Below are 8,557 nucleotides of genomic sequence, written 5' to 3' on the forward strand. Positions count from 1 at the left end.
TGTTTAAATTCACTCGGCTTTTCAGGGCTTTCTCGGTTGATTTTTCTGATTTCTCCAGTATTCTACTGATGTGACTTTCTATGGTTCCTTGCAACTCTGCAATCGTCATGGTATCCATATCGTGGGACTCTAGTATCGTAGTCACCACATGGTCATACTTCATCGGTATGGTGCGAAGAATTTTCTCCACCATTTTGCTATCGAACATATTGATACATAAAAATCAAAATTTCACGTGAAACTGGCAAGTATATCGATCGTATCAAGTAGTAAAACTCACCGGAGTGAGGTCGATCCCACGGAGATTGGTAGATTAAGCAACTTTAGTTAAATGGTATTTTAGTTAGGCAAACATTGTTTTTGATTTCATGAGATTTCAATTCTTGAAAACAATTGCAGAGAATTTAATGACAAGGAATTTAAAGAATTAAAGTAGGAAAAACAAATTAAATGACTGAATGTAAATTGCTTGAAGCTTAAATGGCAAGAAACGTAAATGACATCAAAAGTAAATTGCAAGAAGGTAGAAGTGCAGAATTATAAAGTGCAGAAAAGTAAATTACAAGTAATTGAGAGCAAAATGTAAATGGCAAGAATGTTAAATTGCTAAAAGATAAAAGGGAATTGGATAGTGGGTATTCAAAATAACTACTGATCAATAGAAATGAGAATTGATGGAGGAGATCACTAGGGATCAGAGGTGTAAATTCTCATGAATTGATGGTGATCAATTCCTTCTCAATCATGGGGATAGATCCATGGCGGATTGTGAATAATTGAGTCCCAATCTCTTGGTGACTCAATTTCTCTCAACACAATCAATTGCTATACTCGTGAACTAATTGTTCATGAGAAGAGATGGAGCTCAATAGCTAATCCTTCATACCACACAACTCTCAGGATCTCAACCAAGGGTGGTTACATCTCACATACCAACCCAAACTATATTAATCAAGAGAATTGTGAAAGGATGAACTCTAATTTGAATTCTATGACTTCTTTCTCAAGTTCATCACAAAATTTAAGTAGATCCAATCCCCCTCTCGGTAGTGATTGAATCTGTGAAGAGCAAGAGTTTCCTCTTGAAGCAACCACTTAAATTGAGAAAAAAAGAAAAGCTACCAATTCATTTGAACAAATAGAGCTCCTCCCCCTAGTGAAATTGGGGTTTAGTGAATCATGGCTCCAAAATTAACTACAATTACAAATGGAAATTAAACTAAGTGTAGAGTGGAGCAAAGAGTGAAGAGGAAGAGTTCTTAAAATTCAAGCTCGAAGAAAACAAAATAGCCGACGGATATTCCTCCCAAAAATGCAGTACAAAAGTAAAGGTAAAAGTGTAATGTAAAAGTAAAAAATGTCTAAAAGTCCCCTTAAGTACAAAGCTTTCTCCTATTTATATTAGTCCTTAAGCTCTTTGAGAGGCCCTCAATCATGTTTGTTGGGTTAGCAATTGGGCTTTGTTCTTGTTGGATTAGCTAGCTCATGAGTGGAGTTGCTGCCCCTTAAAGAAAACAGAGAAAACAGGAGCTTGTTCACATCAATTCTGGCCCATTGAACACGTTGCTGGAAAACACGCCTATGCAATTGCAAGTTAGCAACGTGCATGTAAGTTTCCTGGGCTGTAGCTTGGTGAGGGCGTTGCCAACTTGGTTTCCAAGTTGCCAATGTGCTTCCTGCTCCTTGGATTCAATTCTTGTGCTTGTTTTTGGAGCTTAAAGTTTCCTATGGTTTGAGCTTTACTTTTGTGCTCCACTATAGAGTATTATACATGGTTGGAAAGCTCTGAATGTCAACTTTCTAACGCAACTAAAATCACCTCAATTGAATCTCTGTAGCTCAAGTTATTCTCCATTGAAGAGAGCAAGGTCAGGCTGCCAAAATCGCGGGTGTTGTTGGCAAACACGCATTTGTTCTTCCAAGTTGCCAACGCCTTCAGATTTTGAAGCTCTAAATGAAGCCAGCTTTTGAAATTTTAAATTAATGTCAACCCCATACTATGATATATGGTTAGAAAGCTATGAATGTCTACTTTCCAATGCCATTGAGAGTGAATCATTTGAAGCTCTACAACTCAAGATATACTCCATGGAAGAGGGCAAGGTCAGGCTGCCAGGGTTGCCGGCGTTATTGACAAACACGCCTTTGTTCTTCCAAGTTGGCAACGTTGATTGCTTCCTTCCAGGGCTAGAACTTCTGTCGCAGGCATTGCTGGCTCACACGCCTTCGTTCCCTCACATTGGCAACGTGGGTTGCTCTCCAGGGTTGCCTAGCTTGCTGGCGTTGTTGGTGGACACGCCCTTGCAAGTCTAAGTTGGCAATGTGCTCCCTCTGCTTCCTAGCTCCAAGATTGCTGGCGTTGCTAATGAACACGCCCTTGAAAGTCTAAGTTGGCAACGTGCTTCCTCTGCTTCGTAGCTCCTAGCTTGCTGGCATTGCTAATGAACACGCCTATGCTCTTTCAAGTGGGCAACGTCACCTTCATTCTTCATCATCCAAAGCTTCCTAGCATTATTGCTGAACACGCCAATGATACCTTGAGTTGGCAACGTGCAAATGGCTTCATTCTTACCATCCACGGCTTCTTGGCGTTGTTGCCAAACACGCCAATGATACCTTGAGTTGGCAACGTGCAAATAGCTTCAATCTTACCATCCAGGGCTTCCTAAGTTGCCAAGCTTGCTGTATTCCCAAGCTTTCTTGCTCCAATTCTTGCTCCAATTCTTGCTCCAATGCCTTCTTGCTTCATTACCTATCATTAACCAAAGAAACTTTCTCAAAGTCTTACCATTCTATGCAATCAATTTCAAGAGATTCATCCACATTAACTCATTTATAAGCTCCTTGAATCATTTGCATGAATTTGGCCAACATTTACCTAGTTCTTGGTGTTTTAATGCATGGAGGTAAAACTCATCAAAGTGTTTGTTTATTTCAAAGATAATGAATGAAATTAAGCTAAAACTAATTAAACTAACTAGCTAATATAGCAAAGATGCAAATGCATCACATATCTTCTCCAAAGACTCTCATCTTATTGACAAGGTCTGTAACACGAGTAAAATATTTCTCAACAGTTTCTGAGCTAGACATCTCGTACCTTTCATATTCTCTTCTCAAAGACTGTAGCTTTTCTTTCTGAGCTTTATCTACGCCTTTGTATGACAGCTTCAACGTGCTTAATGCTTCTTTTGCACTTTTGGCATTTGCTATTTTGCCAAACACCGTATAATCTACTCCTTGATAAATTTGAGATAGCGCCAATTGATCTCTCCTCTGTTGGGCAGCATCTGCTCCTTCTTGCAAACCTGGTTCAATGAAATTTCACAAGTTCTGGGCCTTCAAATGGGTAGACATCAAAGTCTCCCAATAACTATAATCGAGTTTCCCATCTAACTTGGGACCGGACCACACAATATTAAAAGTGTTTGCCATACCGACTCTATGAATCAACAACTATGTGAGAACTCTCCCACACCTCACAAACTCTCACACACCAGGCGCTGGATTAACCAGCTCTGATACCAAATGAAAGTATAATACCCACAACTTACTTGGCCCTAGGATCACTCATTCATATAAATGATGCTATCATATTTTTTATCTCTCAAACTCACCAATACTCATATAAAATAAGGTAGCGTTTGTTTTGAGGTATTGAGACAGAGACTGGGGGACTCCGTCTCAGTATTATGTTTGTTGGCTTAGAGACTAGTACTAAAATTTCAGTCTCTGTCTTAAAAATTTTAGTATTTTAGTACTTTCAAAAAGTAGGGACACAGAGACTGAGACGGAGACAGAAATTTAAATAACAATTTATGTCCAAAATACCCTCATTCTAATTATCTAATTCCTAATTTGCACTTTTGACCAAATCAAATAATCAGGGTTGAGTTCTTCTAATATAATGTCAATCAGACCTTGGAGCTAACCCTGAAGCTGCTGCCACTGCCCATCGCCGCCTGCAAGACCACTACCTCGTCATCGAAATCGTTGAACCACCGTGAGCAAGGTTAATCGCCGTTACACCTTCATCTTCGTAGGCATATTTTTCAATTCATGGTATCCTCGTGAAGCTTCTAGTTCTCTTCTTTTCTCCTCCATATTTGCATTTTGCTTGTCGTCTCTTCGTGTTTCTTTCGCATTTGTGTTGCTTTTTATTGTAGTTTTATAGAAATTGTATGGAGTTATATGATTTTTTATTCAAAATTTCTACTGCTCTGCTTGTTGAAATTTTTGGTAAATTTTAGCGCCTTCTGCAGATTATCTTCTATTTCGGTATTTTCTATTTTTGTTTCTTGCATAATTTAAATTTGTACTCGGAATTGCTTGCGTGGAAATTGTTGTCGTGTTTTTGTTATGCACTTTTCTGAGACGAATCCCTAGCTCCCTTCCGATGAGTTCATCTTCACACCTACCATTCGTCTCTGCCCACAGTTTCGTTCTTATTTTTTCAATTTTTAATATCTAGCTCGTATGGTACTCGATTTACATCTCACAAATTATTCTGCATTTATTTGCAAGTTGAAAACTTTTTTGTAATAACCAACGAAAATTTTTTAAGCTAACTTTTTTATTTCAGATCTAGAATTGCAATGCACAGAGTATCTAATTAATTCATGGTCTATGCAAACTACAAATGCATGAATTTTTCTAAGCTGTGTTGCTTCTGATTTTGTTTTTTTTTTATTTTTATTTTTCCCCTTTTGACCCTTTTTGCTAATAAAGCTGGCTTTTTTTTGCGGGGGACAATGTTTTGATGCTCAAGGGGAGCACCATAGTAATGAGTAATAAGATTTAAGGTAAGATGATTGGGGAATTTGGGGGAGAATTATGCAAATTGAAAGAAGATTAACCAGGAGAAGAGAGTTCAACTATCCTCTAATGCACTTTCTATTATCCTATTTATACTAATTCCTTCAGTAACTAATTCCATTGCTATAAATTGTACTACTTTGGGCTATTTAGGGCCATAGTTGTTACATAGGAATTAGAATTTGAAATGCTGAAAAAGATTAAGCGTGTGATTGTACTTTGATGGCTTACACTTTTCCTTAACCATGCCTAAGTTTACACATGATTTATACATATAGCCTGGCAATTTTTTGTTCTCTTATCCTACTTATATCTAATTTAGATTTTGATTTGAGTAAATTAAATGTTTATGCTTATTTTGTATGAAATAATTTTGTTAGTAAGGAATGGAGCGGTCGGAGATTATTAAACGATGTGTTTCTTTTTATGAAATGATGAGATCAAAGCATGATAATTTGATGTTGAACTTTGTTCTTACATTATTTATGTACTTTAGGAATAGAAGTAGTGGGGAAGTGTCATTAGGCGGAAGAATGAATAGTAGAATTAGACGTGATACTTTAGAACGTATTATTGGTGAGGGTGATAGAAATTGTATTTGGGAGTTAAGAATGAACACAAATGCCTTTGCTAATTTGTGCGAGTTGCTTCAAGTCCAAGGAGGACTTTGTGATGATGGTCAAGTAAGCTTGCCGGAACAAGTTGCAACTTTTTTAATTATCTTAGCTCATCACAAGAAAAATCGTAGTCTACAAGTTAGATTTTGTAGGTCTGGGGAAACAATTAGTAAGTATTTCAATAAGGTTTTAAAGGCTATTATATGTATGCAAAACTTGTTATTCGCCAAGGCCTCACTAGTTGAAGAGGATTGCATAGACCCAACATGGAGAAAGTTTGAGGTAAACCTAAATAGATTATGTATGTAATTTGTTTTAAGCCTGGAAGGATTGTCTATCTAAAAGTTGTAAGTTTTTGTGAATTATAGGGTTGCTTGGGAGCATTAGATGGCACTTATATAGAGGTGACAGTCCCCAAGTCTAATAAGTCAAGATATCGAACAAGGAAGAGTAAAATATGTACTAATGTCCTAGGAGTGTGTAACCGAGATATGAGCTTTGTTTATGTACTTAATGGATGGGAGGGATCGGAATCTGATTCAATAATACTTCGAGATGCAATCACTCGTGGTAATAGTCTCAAGATACCTCATGGTAATATCTAATTTATAAGTCATAAGTTAGATTTTGACATTAAGCTTGACTGCACAGTTGTAGAGCTTATTTTGTTTGTATGTAATATTTATAGGTAATTACTATTTAATGGATGCGGGTTACACAAATGGTCCTAGGTTCCTAGCACCATATAGAGGCACTCGCTATCATGTTAGAGAGTGGGCTCAAGGAACACGTGCACCTTGCAACTACCAGGAGTATTTTAATAGAAAGCATTCTTCTGCTAGGAATGTCATAGAGCGATGCTTTGGATTACTTAAGAAGAGATGGTCAATTTTAAGAAGTCCTAGCTTTTACCCTATAAAAACACAAAATCAGATCATATTGCTTGTTCTCTGTTGCAAAATTTTATTCGAAAGAACATGGATATGGATCCGGAAGAGCAAACTAGCTTCTTAGATGAATTTCTGCCCGTCGGAGAGGAAGCACCAGATGAGTTGATCGATGTGGTTGAAAATACGAATGAGTGAACACAATGGCGTAATAACATTGCAATTGAGATGTACGAAGAGTGACGAACTAGTCGTACGGAATAGGGAAGCTTATAGGCCCAACTTGAATCTCTTTGTTTAATTTGGCATGAAACTTGTGATGTAATAGCTAAATTTGTGTGCGAAAGACTTTCCATTGTTTTGTTGGACTTTTTGTCATTGAAATTTTTAAATGGTTATTGTAAGCCTTGTTTGTAATATTCATAATTATTAATATGACTAATTATTGCGTTGTTAGATTTCTATTATCATAGGTGATGTTTGATTTTAATGGATTGTACAACTTATTGCATGTTATATTTCTTCTTAGATGACAATGGACAAACGCATGTGGACTGATGAAGAAACTGAAGCATTTGTTGGTTTCATGGAAGAGTGTGTTGTTGTTAGTTTGAAAGCTGATTGTGGACAATTCAGACAAGGAACTTTTGAAAAATTAGCCTTGAAGATGTTGGAAGCATTCCTAACTTGTACGGTAATTGCCAAGCATTGCAAGAATAAGCATAAGCGACTGAAAGAGAAGTATCAATATGCCTCTGAGATGCTAGCATGCAGTGGATATGGGTGGAATTTTGAAAAACAGTGCGTAGATATTGACAGTAGAGACATTCTTGATGCGTGGATGAAGGTTGTTAACAAACTTACTGGAAATTATTTTATTAGTGACTTTAGAATATGTATACTAACTTCCGTAAGTTTCATCACAGGCACACCCAACCAAATTTTATACTCCTGGTAAGCCATTCCCTTTGTTCCACCGATTAGAAGGTATATTCGGAAAGGATCGAACCACGGGTGCAGGTGCAGTAAGTGGTTTTGACGCACAAGAGCAAGTTCAAGAGGAGGAGGAAGATCATTGTCCAAGTTTGGACGATTTTGGAATGTCAGCAAATGTAAGTTTTCCTGAAGAACAAGGAGCAGGTTCACACTTTGATGCTTGTGCAGCTAGCAGAAGACATTCGGGAAAAAAGCAGAAGCAAAATGATATTCTAGAAAGGATGGTTGAACAGGTGCAATTTTTGACTGCTAAACAAGGAAGGAATGCCCAAGTTCTTGCTGATGCTATATCTGGGGTGAATGAGAAGTTCATGGTCTGTGAGAAGCTTGAACAGCTTGGATTCGATAACGATGAGGTGGTGCAGGTTGCAGTGAAGTTTGCTAATAATGCACAGATGGAGAAGGTTTTCTGGGGTTTGAAGGATTCTCAAAAGAGTGGTTATGTGCGATCCATTCGCAATTAGAATAAGTGGTTCTAGTTAACGATTCTTGTTGAACATAGTTAGGATGATTTAGTTATTTTTATAAATTCAATAACTAGTTAGGATGATTTAGTTATTTTTATGTAATTATTTTTATGAATTCATTAACTTATTAGGATGATTTAGTTATTTTTATGAATTCAATAAATTATTAGGTGAAATGTCCTAATTCACAAGTTATTACTAGATTCTGACTTTTCAAATTATTGCTTCATAAATTTTCAAGGTAATATTAGATACTGAATATTCAAACTAATGCTTCATGAATTTATATTAATGAGTTCAATATGCTAAATTCAATCTCCTTCCATCTATGTTATTAGCAAGTTGTTATTTCCATATATATTAAATGCTTTGTATGATATTATGATAATATACCTTTTTAGTTGGATCTGATTTTGCAGTTGTTTTGTTTGGAATTAGGTAAAGAATACAAGAATTTTCCAAAACAGCTAATCTAATTTCAACAATTTAATGTCAACAAATCAGTCAATCTAATTCATTACTATACATGCTTTTACAACATGTTTACAAATACAAACAAATTACACACAAATACTCCTGCTGCAATTTAAAACTCAACACTATAACTTAATATGTAGTTCCTTTTGCCTTCAAGAGATTCTGTGATGCATAAGTTATGTATCCACTAGGTTTCTCACTTGTATATCATTAGCTTGCTTGGATTTCTCACTGGTGTGCTCAATGAAGTTTAAATGTCTCGAAATAGATGATAGCGTATGTAGCAGATCTGTAGATG

Source organism: Arachis stenosperma, chromosome 3 (assembly GCF_014773155.1).
Source record: "Arachis stenosperma cultivar V10309 chromosome 3, arast.V10309.gnm1.PFL2, whole genome shotgun sequence".
NCBI classification, from domain to species: domain Eukaryota; kingdom Viridiplantae; phylum Streptophyta; class Magnoliopsida; order Fabales; family Fabaceae; genus Arachis; species Arachis stenosperma.